Source organism: Pseudophryne corroboree, chromosome 1 (assembly GCF_028390025.1).
Source record: "Pseudophryne corroboree isolate aPseCor3 chromosome 1, aPseCor3.hap2, whole genome shotgun sequence".
Lineage (NCBI taxonomy): Eukaryota > Metazoa > Chordata > Amphibia > Anura > Myobatrachidae > Pseudophryne > Pseudophryne corroboree.
In genome coordinates, this window is record NC_086444.1 from 520,028,642 (window position 1) to 520,040,842 (window position 12,201).

A 12,201-nucleotide genomic window follows, 5' to 3' on the forward strand; every position below is an offset into this window, starting at 1 on the left:
TAAGAACATGCAACAATTCTGCACACAGGTGAATATACTGTACAAACATTTTTTTCCATACATGCAATGTGGGAGAAGATAGGGCTGATGTGATCAACTGTGACTTTAAAATGGGGTAGGAGGGTGGCCTGACATAGCATGTAGTAGGTCAAATGTTCCCTGCTCTGCTCTATAAATGTGGCAAAATATATTTTCCTGCATCAGGACCTGGTGCTGCTGGGGGGGCCTTGCTGTTCCTCTAGACTACTCCAGGGTGTTAAGTGCTATTGCTATTTACTTCTGCAGGACTTTGTGGATATTATTTACTGAGCACCTGCTTGTCATGGGTAAAACAGGCCACAATGATTTGTCAGCAGGAAGTTGGAGAATTATGCCCCTAAGTCCTCTGATGTTTCCCACCTGCAGGGAACGATATCCAGGCCTATGCACGAAGATCTGGAGGAAGATGCTGTTATGATCCTGATACTCAGGTCAGGGGAGATCTTATACGGTGGGACCTGAGTACCAGGACGTAATGCTGGGAAAGGGAAATGGAATGGGAATAGCCCCTGGCACCCTATCTCCGTTGTCTCACCCGTGCTGTCAGTACACTCTTGCGAGACTATGGTTTCTTGGGCCCATGGCAGCCGCGTTTGAAGGGCGGATTACGTCTGCCCAACTCCGATGCCCCCTCAGGTCTTAATGAGAGACAAAGAGTGAACTGAGACAGGGTGATAACAAGGGGCCCTCTAACTAAACAACAAGGCCAGGGGCTACTGGCAAACCTGAAACTAAAAGTATGCGCGGATTACCGCCAGGGAAAAGAACAACCAAAATATTCCACTTGTCCACTCTCCTACACGGCACCGTCGAGTACCGGAGAGGACTATGGAAGCGGAAACCTCCGCAAATGCACCAGTACAATGAAACAATACTAAATTGGCCTAGGCCGCAACATGCGGCAGGCTGCCACTCACGAAACCAAGAGAGAACCTCAATCGACTGCCACAGGTAACTTTGGACCAGAAGAACTCCTTAGGACCAGGTGACTAACTCCAAGATTCAGGAACTCAGAGAACTGGAGGGACCGGACACAGCTAACCAGGAACAGACGTTCACCAAACATGAGCAGCATGCAGGAAGCTATCACCGGCGTCTGTGTGAGGCACTGAGGAGGCATTTAACAGGGAACCCTCCAATCAGAGTACAGAGCCTAATTAAAATAAATGTCGTGCAGCTGCCTTGCTGCACGACCAGAGAAACATGTGTGAACACTTCAATAATCAACCCCGCAACGGGGAACGCGGTCCACCTGTGGCATCCCCGTTGCTAAGGTCCTGGCGGCTCGGCGCGCCCGGCGTCCTAGCGTTGCTATGGATCTGGCGGCTGAGCGCGCACGGCGTCCTAGCGTTGCTAGGGACCCGGCGGCTCAGCGCGTACGGCGTCCCTAGTTGCTAGGCGCCGAGCAAGGAGGAAGACCCGGACCGCGGTGCCTAACTGTACCCCCCCCCCTTGAGGAGGGGTCAACGAACCCCTAAAGCCAGGTTTCAGAGGAAATTCTTGAAAGAATAATCTCTTGAGTTTAGGGGCATGTAGATCCTTATCCAGGACCCAAGACCTTTTCTCCGGACCATAGCCTTTCCAGTGAACCAAAAAATAAAGCCGGCCCCGGGAAACTTTTGAATCTAATACCTTCTCAACCAAGAACTCCTGTTGTTCCTGCACATCCACCGGAGACCTACCCTGGGGAGACCTCCGAGGAAATCTCCTGGAAGAAAAATACTGTTTCAAAAGGGAACAGTGAAAAGTATTTCCAATTCTGAGAGATCTTGGCAAGCGTAGCCGAAAAGCAACTGGATTGACCTTCTTAATGATAAGGAATGGTCCAATAAATTTGGGTCCCAATCTAGCCGAGGGTTGTCGGAGCTTGATGTTGCGAGTTGACAACCACACCTTATCTCCCACCTTAAAAGTGCAAGGACGTTGGAGCCTATCAGAAAATTTCTTTTCTCGGAAGGCAGCTTTTTTCAGGGCAAGGTGCACTCTTCTCCAAATAGTTCTGAGATGGGAGGTTAAGGTCAAGGAGGAGACTGGAGAATGATGGAAAAAAGAGTTGGCTCTAGGATGAAAACCAAAGACTGAAAAGAATGGGGACTCCTTGGTGGAGGAATGACAGGAGTTATTATAAGCAAATTCGGCTAAAGGAAGAAATTCAGACCAATCATTCTGGAGTTTGGCCGAATACAAGCGTAAATATTGTTTTAATGACTGGTTGACTCGTTCGGTTTGCCCGTTAGACTGTGGATGGTAACCAGATGTTAAAGACAGTTTCATATTCAATGAGGCACAAAAATGTTTCCAGAATCGTGCGATAAATTGCGGACCCCGATCAGAGACAATATCAGTGGGCAAACCATGGAGCCTGAACACATGGCGGAGGAACAAAACTGCCAACCCCTGAGCAGAGGGTAATCGGGGAAGAGCAATGAAATGAGCCATTTTACTAAAACGGTCCACTACCACCCAAATGACTCGACATCCGGCTGAAAGGGGAAGGTCCACCACGAAATCCATGGATATATGAGACCATGGCCTGAGAGGAACGGCTAAAGGTATGAGTTGCCCGATCGGCAACGAACGAGGGACCTTATGCTGTGCACAAACCTGACAGGAGTGGACAAATTATTTTACGTCTTTAGAAAGACTAGGCCACCACACCGAGCGAGAGACCAGCTCCAAGGTCTTAGTGATACCTGGATGACCAGAGACCTTGTTGTCATGAAACTCAGCTAAAACAGTGCCTCTCAAAAATTCAGGGACAAAAAGACGACCAGCAGGAGTAAGTCTAGGAGCCTGGTGTTGAAGCTGGTTTAACTGAGTAAATAAATCCTGTGTGAGGCCTGCCCGGATGACTGAAGATGGAACTATGGGGGTAGTAACAGGATTGCTATTGTGAACCGGAAGAAAGCAACGTGACAGGGCATCAGCTTTTGTATTCTTGGAACCAGGCCTGAAGGTGATGATAAACCTGAAACGAGTAAAAAACAATGCCCAACGTGCCTGCCGAGCATTAAGCCGTTTAGCTGACTCAATATATTGCAGATTTTTATGGTCAGTAAATACTGTAATAGTATGCCTAGCTCCCTCCAGCCAATGCCTCCACTCCTCGAAAGCCCATTTTACTGCCAGTAATTCTCGATTACCAACATCATAGTTGGATTCTGCGGAGGAGAATTTCCTGGACATGAAGGCACAAGGATGTAGCTCCTGAGACTCCGGATCTTCCTGAGAAAGGGTAGCCCCCACTCCAACCTCTGAGGCATCAACCTCAACAATAAAGGGGACCTCCGGATTAGGGTGTCTGAGGACAGGAGCCGAGACAGAGGCCTGCTTCAAGGCCCGAAAGGCAGACTCAGCTTCAGGCGACCAACTGGAAGGATCCGCTCCTTTTTTAGTCAAAGCTACTATAGGAGCGACCAGGTCAGAAAAGGTATGAATGAACCGCCTATAATAATTTGCAAACCCTAAAAAGCGCTGAATTGCTTTTAAATTAGCGGGTTGCGCCCAATTAAGGATGGCCTGAAGTTTTTTCGGTTCCATAAAAAATCCCTGGGGAGAAATAATATACCCCAAGAAGGACACTTCTGTGATGTGAAAATCACACTTCTCAAGCTTAGCGTATAAATGATTCTCTCGTAATTTTTGAAGAACCTGACGCACCTGGGCAACATGTTGTTCCATAGACTCAGAGTATATCAAAATGTCGTCTAAATAAACGACCACGAACTTCCCAAGGAAGTCACGGAGAACATCGTTGATGAGGTCTTGAAATACCGCAAGAGCATTAGACAGGCCAAACGGCATCACCAGGTATTCATAGTGACCCGACTGAGTGCTGAAAGCCGTCTTCCACTCATCCCCAGATCTTATTCGGATAAGGTTGTAAGCTCCCCAAGATCGATTTTTGAAAAGATCACGGCGGAGCGTAACTGATCAAAAAGCACTGAAATCAATGGTAAAGGATAGGTGTTCTTAACAGAAATTTTATTCAGAGCCCGAAAATCAATACATGGTCTGAGTGACCCATCTTTTTTCTCAACAAAGAAAAAACCTGCACTCAACGGAGAGTTTGAAGGCCTAATAAAGCCTTTTTTCAGGCTTTCCTGAATGTAATTATTCATGGCCGTGGTTTCTGGCCCGGACAGGGCATATAATCTCCCCTTGGGCAAAGTGGCACCCGGTACTAACTCTATCGCACAGTCATAGGACCGATGGGGAGGCAGAATGTCCGCATTGCCTTTTGAGAACACATCGGCAAAATCCTGATATTCCACAGGAATAAGTTCTGGGACGACTGCCGCAACCCGGACTGGATGGGAAATACATTCCTTAACACAAAAAGGACCCCATTGGGAAATCTCCCCAGACCGCCAATCTATGGTGGGATTATGAAAGGCAAGCCAGGTGTGACCCAAAACTACAGGAACTGCCGGACAATGTGTAAGGTAAAATTCTATGTCTTCTGAATGTAAGGCCCCCACTGTCAATAATACTGGAGGTGTGCGGTGAGTAATTATCCCATTGGAAAGCGGACCCCCATCCAAGCCGTGCATGGTAATACGTTTATCCAATGGTATCTGTGGAATGCCTAAAGCCTTAGCCCAAGCTAAATCCATAAAATTTCCTGCAGCTCCACTGTCGACGAAGGCCGACACCAATAAACTGAGGCTGCCAAAGGAAATCTTAACAGGAACTAAAAGAGAATCATTTGAGGAGATAAGCTGCAGACCCAAGTGAACCCCCTCACAATTCACTTGGTCAGAGCGTTTCCCGACTTATTCGGGCAGTTACGAGAAATATGTCCTTTACCACCACAATACAAACAAAGACCAGATGTTAATCTTCTGGTTCTTTCCTCTGGGGACAGCCGGGAGAGACCCATCTGCATGGGCTCCTCGACGTCCTCAGGAAAGGTATAAACACAAGGATTAGGTTTAAAAGTTGTTCCTCTTTCAGCCCTCCGCTCTCGGAGACGACGATCTATTTTAATAGCAAGCTCCATGAGTTTGTCGAGAGTCTCAGGAGCGGGGTACTGAAGGAGACTGTCTTTAATAAGTTCAGACAAACCGAGGCGAAACTGACTGCGCAGGGCCGGGTCATTCCAGCCACAGTCGTTCGACCAACGGCGAAATTCGGTACAATACACCTCTGCTGGATTTTTGCCTTGTTTAAGGGCACGCAGGTGACTCTCAGCTGAAGACTCTCTATCTGGGTCATCATATAACAGGCCTAAAGATTTGAAAAAGGCGTCTACTGACAACAAGGCAGGATCATCTGTTCTTAACCCAAACGCCCAGGTCTGAGGATCACCCTGGAGCAATGACATAACTATCCCAACCCGCTGAGACTCAGTACCAGAGGAACGAGGCCTTAAACGAAAATAAAGCTTACAAGCTTCCTTAAAATTAAAGAAATCTGTTCGGTTACCCAAAAAACGGTCAGGTAAATGCATTTTTGGTTCTAGGACCACACTCGGGGAGGCTCCCAAAAGATCTTCCTGCGATTTCACCCGAAGAGTAAGGTCCTGAACCATCTGAGTTAGTTCTTGAATTTAGTTGACCAAAAGCTGACCGGGATTCGGCCCTAAAACTGCCGGATTCATGAAGCCGAATTTTAGACTAACCAAAACAAAGAGTGGAAAAAATTAAACCCCTTTTTTTTTTTTATGTTTTGGGCCGGTGATAATGTTATGATCCTGATACTCAGGTCAGGGGAGATCTTATACGGTGGGACCTGAGTACCAGGACGTAATGCTGGGAAAGGGAAATGGAATGGGAATAGCCCCTGGCACCCTATCTCTGTTGTCTCACCCGTGCTGTCAGTACACTCTTGCGAGACTATGGTTTCTTGGGCCCATGGCAGCCGCGTTTGAAGGGCGGATTACGTCTGCCCAACTCCGATGCCCCCTCAGGTCTTAATTTGAAACAAAGAGTGAACTGAGACAGGGTGATAACAAGGGACCCTCTAACTAAACAACAAGGCCAGGGGCTACTGGCAAACCTGAAACTAAAAGTATGCGCGGATTACCGCCAGGGAAAAGAACAACCAAAATATTCCACTTGTCCACTCTCCTACACGGCACCGCCGAGTACCGGAGAGGACTATGGAAGCGGAAACCTCCGCAAATGCACCAGTACAATGAAACAATACTAAATTGGCCTAGGCCGCAACATGCGGCAGGCTGCCACTCATGAAACCAAGAGAGAACCTCAATCGACTGCCACAGGTAACTTTGGACCAGAAGAACTCCTTAGGACCAGGTGACTAACTCCAAGATTCAGGAACTCAGAGAACGGGAGGGACCGGACACAGCTAACCAGGAACAGACGTTCACCAAACATGAGCAGCATGCAGGAAGCTATCACCGGCGTCTGTGTGAGGCACTGAGAAGGCATTTAACAGGGAACCCTCCAATCAGAGTACAGAGCCTAATTAAAATAAATGTCGTGCAGCTGCCTTGCTGCACGACCAGAGAAACATGTGTGAACACTTCAATAATCAACCCTGCAACGGGGAACGCGGTCCGCCTGTGGCGTCCCCGTTGCTAAGGTCCTGGCGGCTCGGCGCGCCCGGTGTCCTAGCGTTGATAGGTAACCGGCGGCTGAGCGCGCACGGCGTCCTAGCGTTGCTAGGGACCCGGCGGCTCAGCGCGTACGGCGTCCCTAGTTGCTAGGCGCCGAGCAAGGAGGAAGCCCCGGACCGCGGCGCCTAACAGATGCTTTCCTGTCCTTGAGATAGGTGCTTCAGGCGATCTTTGCATCAGAGAAGAAAGTTACTGATAAAATTGGGGGGGATCAGTCTGATTTCTTGTTGATTCGGCACGATCTCCAGAAGATTAAGGCGAGGGTTAGAGAGGCTGAACACAGAATCTCTGATCTGTAGGATGCTGTTCATCTTACGAGAAGTGATCTGGCTGCTGTTAAAGAGCAGATGGCTCTCTACAAACATAAGATGTCTGACCTAGATGGCCATCTCCATCATAATAACCTTTGCTTTGTCAGATTACCTAAGAGGGTGGAGCACTTGCACTCTGAATCCTTCTTTGAATATTAGTTGTTGATGACTTTTGGCAAGGATACCTTCTCTGCCCACTTTGCTGTTGAACATGCGCACCATATGTCCACACAAGCTTCTAAACCTGGGGCTCCAGCTCGTATGTTTATATGTTTATATCCAAGCTTCTTCATTATAGTGATCATGATGCCATCCTTCATTTGGTGAGATTGCAAGGCTCACTAAAGTTTGAGAACCATACTGTGTCTGTCTTCCTGGACTTTGCCCTGGGCATTCAAACATCTCATTGCCAGCAACGACTTAGAGACTTGCAGCTGCACAATTTTATGTTGTTCCCTGAGTGATTGCGAATGGCAGGGCACATTTCTTTAATTCTCCTGTGGAGGGTACCTCTTGGCTGGAGAGGTGGCCTGCGCAGAGCCGGATTAAGGGGGGGGGGTCACAGGGTGTTAGTACCCCGGGCCCTCCTCCCTAAAGGGGCTCCCCGGATGGAGCTGCTTAGATCCATCTGACCCTGCTACCTGCACAGTATACGCAGTCACGGTCACGCTGCACGAAGGGTTACACTCACAGCTACAGTAGCTACAGTAGTAGCAGCTGCCTGGCTTGCAAGGACCATGCCTCTTCCCAGAGTCACTGAGGAGAGAGGGCCGGGTCCCTCATCAGCGGACTGGACAGGAGATGGAACACAGACCTCTGCTGTACTAATAAGGAGTGCTGTCAAGCAAGGTAGTCCGGAAGTGAGCGTCTACCCCACACAGTAATGAGTTTATTGTTATAGTCTGCAGCAGTGCAGACTGCATACTGTGCAAATGTCAATGGACAGGGACTTAAACCTTTATAATAGTTACCCCATATCCCTAAGAAGCGAAAAAAAAGTCAGCCCCCCCCCCCCTTCCCCATTAAAAAGCACTAAAAACAGAACCACTACCCTACCCTGCGGCCACTGTATTTTTTTATTATTATTTTAAACCTGCCTACCTCCTCCAGCATAATTTAATGGAATACTATTCCTCCCTCACCCCCAATTGTTATTGATTCCCCCCCCCCCCGGGAGTTGCGCCCCCCCCCCCCTTCACCTCCATAGGCATACATGATTCCCCCCCACACACATACATGCAGGGCCCCCCTATTTTAAGTGTCCTGGGCCCCCCCACAGGCTTAATCCGGCCCCGGCCCTGCGTCCGGACTTCAAAGGGACCCCTGATGTTTATATATTTTGATCTTCAGTTTGTTTTCTAATATTCACTAATGAAGGTTCCTGGACAGTATCCATTTGGGTCCTTTTGCTAGTGGATCATTCATATAGGAGAGTCTCTGCTACATATAGCCCTCTAATTCTGATTAGCCTCCCCTGTCACTACCTTTTCCAAGTTTTAGGGTGTGTATAGGCTATTTAGCATAATTTATCATCATCATTTATTTAAGGTTCTATTTTTTTTTTGGGGGGGGGGGGTTGGTGTACCGAAGTTCGATTAGGTATGCAGGGTGGGCTGGTTTGCTCTAGCCTTTGTTGTGTTCTTAGTGTTAGTCTTGTTGGTACTGTATATTTTCTTGTAGACTATGCTCTACTATGCTCCAATCTAATGTGGTGGTTTTTGTGTCTAATTGTGTTGTGTCTATGTGCTCTATTATCTTTTTTGCCTACCGTGTGATCAGTAGCCCTCCAGGTCTCCATTTGAAGACAATTGTTCTACCTCCATTTACACTAGTCCCTACGCTCAAATCTTCCCTTAAATCCCTGTTATGCCTGTAAGCATCTCAGTTGTGGGGGGTTTGCGTTTGCTCACCTGAAATGTCCGGGGGCTGAGAGACAAGGTGAAATAATCCCTTGTTCTATCACAGGTACATAAATACAATGATGAGAATGTCCTTGTTCTTAATAAATGGTGGGTGGATCTGGCCTACCACTCAACACACACTTCTCTCTCCCAAGGGGTAACGGTATTGGTTAAAATACAGTTTCATTTTAAATTGGAGTATATCAGACTCCAGACCCACCCTTATGGGAGGAATTTAATATATTACTGCTTATTATATTACCCCCTTTGACAATGAGGTACTTAAAAAAGCTGCTGCATTTATGTCCCAGACTCCTGATACCCCCACCATTTGCTTGGGTGATTTTAATTATATTCTAGATCCCTCTCTGGATAAGAGGCTGGAGACCTCTGATCCTGTTTCTCCTGGGCCGACCCCCTTTGCTAAACTTCTGGCTGAACTGGGTTTCATAGATACATGGCAACATAGGTATGGTTGTGATCAACAATTTTCCCAGAGTCCATCACTCATCATTCCCACTCCCATACAGATGTGGTCCTTTTATCCCATTCTTTATTGCCGTTTGTGACATATGCTGAATATCTTCTTAGGGGGATTTTAGATCCCTCCCAAGTCTCCGTGACGATGGATTTCCTGAACGCGGTGTCACCTTTTGGAAGCGAAACCCGTTTTGGCTTACTGAGTGCTGGCTCTGTATTGATTGTTGACTGTGAAAGGTTTTTTGGGGTTAATTATCCTGCCTTCATCTGTTGTTTAGCCTGGGATGCCGTTAAGGCTTTTCTTAGGGGAACCTTCATTGCATGTGTTGCGCAAATCAAGGCTGCTAATAGGAAATGTGAAAGTGAGCTGGAGCAATGCTGCCATGACCTAGAGTGCCTTTATGTTATCTCAAGTCCACCCTTGTTGCTGGTAAACAGATAGTTGATACTTTTTTGTATTCTTTTGTGAGCTTTATGCATCCCATGTGACTAGGCACCACAGTTGCATACATACTTGGACAGGGTCGACCTGCCAAGGCTTTCAGAGTAGTCACAATGTTGACTTCCCTTTTACTGAAGAGGAGTTGGATTATGCTATCTCCTCCTTTCCCAGTAATAAAGCACCTGGGGTGGATGTCATCCCTCTTGAAACTTATAAAACTTTCAAGCAATTCTTTGGTCCTCTTTTACTAGATACTCATACAGTTCTCAATTGTTTGAGGCTGGTTCCCTATCATCCTCTATGTCCGAGGCTCTTATATTTATTATTCTTAAACTGGGTAAAGATCCACTTCTGGTGGATTCACACAGCTTTATTTCGCTTTTGAGCATGTATATAAATTAAAAATTCTTGCCAAATTGTTAGATATTTGGTTGAATACTGTTATCACTTAAGTATATCACCCTGACCAAACTAGCTTCATGTCTGGTAAATCTACTGATCAGAATCTGCAACAGCTGTTTCTACACCTGCAGGCTGTGCATTCTGAGTTGGTGGCCATTATGGTGTCCTTAGATTCTGCGAAGGCCTTTGGCTTGGTGGAGTGGCTACTTATGGGAGGTACTTCGTTGGCTTAGCTTTGGCCCCACCTTTTTATGCTGGGTTCAGCTGTTGTACTCCAACCTGTTTGCCCGTGTTGCATTCAATGGTTTTAACTCCCGGTTGTTTACCTTGGGTCTTGGCAGCAGGCAAGGATGCCCCTTGTCGCCTGTGTTGTTTGCGCTTGCTATCAAACCTTTAGCTGGTTATATATGTGCACTCATTGGTATCATGGTCTCCCCATGGGAGATATGGTGGATACCATTACTTTATATGCAGATAGTATGCTTCTGGTTCTGATGCAGATGCTTCATTATGAAGTTTGGTGAGAACGGTGGATATGTTTGGGCTACATTCTGACCTTAAGGAGTAAATTCACTGTTTTGTATCTTAGGGGCTCATCTGGCACTGTGGTGGCTCCAGCTCATTCTCTACAGTGAGTTGATTTTTGTAAACATTTAGGAGTTTGGGTATTGCATATATCTCAAGATCATTTTAATTAGGACCTTACTCAAACTACTGAGACATTTAAAAGATAAATACATCTGTGTTTGACTGGCAGAACAAATTTGGTTAAAATTATCATGTAACCCAAATATCTATGTGTTACAACATTCCCTTGTCAATGTCCCCAAGTGTGTGGGGACATTGACAATCAGGTGATTAATGATTTAATCTCCTCCTTTGACTGGGGTGATAAGGTTGAGGTTTGATGGGCTGCAATTAGTCTCTTTGGACCACAGGGATGTGATCTTGCTTCACTGCTGTGGGACAATATTAGAGTCTCTGAATTGGGCAGATTTGATGGCAAGTTGTGTTGGCCTCTCTATGGCGTGACTTCTATAGGTCATGTGTATCAAGATGCCTTGCTTAAAACTTTTGACCAGCTTAAATCAGAATTTCACATTCATATTCAGCTTATTTTCGTTATCTGCCATCTCTGATACCTTGACAAGAACCTGATTTAGGCACCATCTTGGAGGAACAGGTGACACTCATACTTGGTGGTACTTGTGATGTTACTGCTTGTGTCCGGTACCAACAAATACATTTATTATTTTTCACAGTTGCTGTATATTATACCCCACTTAGTCTCTTTAATATGGAGATTAGGGCTGACTCTAACTGCAATAGATGTGGGCTGTTTGGCACCCCCTTTGGGAGTAATGGAAAGTGCAGCTTTTCTGTTATCAGATGTGGGACTATGGATCTAATTCATGTTTGCATGCAATGCAATTGCAATTTTCTAGGCTACGGAACTGCAAATGTTAGCAAATGAAACTGGCAGCCAGGAATGAAAAGAGACACCCACCGGAACCATTGCAAACTCCTATGCAATTGCATACACATTCACGACCTATATGCAAAAACAAGGAACATCAGAGCTAATGGCTATGCAGACTGGACACTGCAGTAGTGACGCCATGTTTTTGCACATACGAGCGTACAGATGTCAACAGATACATGCCCTGAAAACAGCCATAACGTGCCAGCGTTTTCCAAACCACTCCACTTAAACTCCCCGTTAATACCTCCAAATAGTCACATCCTGTCAATCACTTTTACATAAAATCCTCATTACGAGTGAGATTACCGCAGCACCTTCACACATGTGCATTGCAATTGCAGCACCGGCGCTGTCTGACGATAATCGCTCCATTGCGTGACAATCAGCTATTGCATACAAACATGAATCAGGTCCTATGCTCGCATTACTTTACCTGCACTGCCTCGTCTTGACCCACTCATATGTCTTTTTCATTTCTCCCATGAGGAATTGTTTAATGTGCTAAAGTACGTATATGTTTTTAAGCTGTTATCTTTGGCCAAGTTTACTTTAGCGTGAAC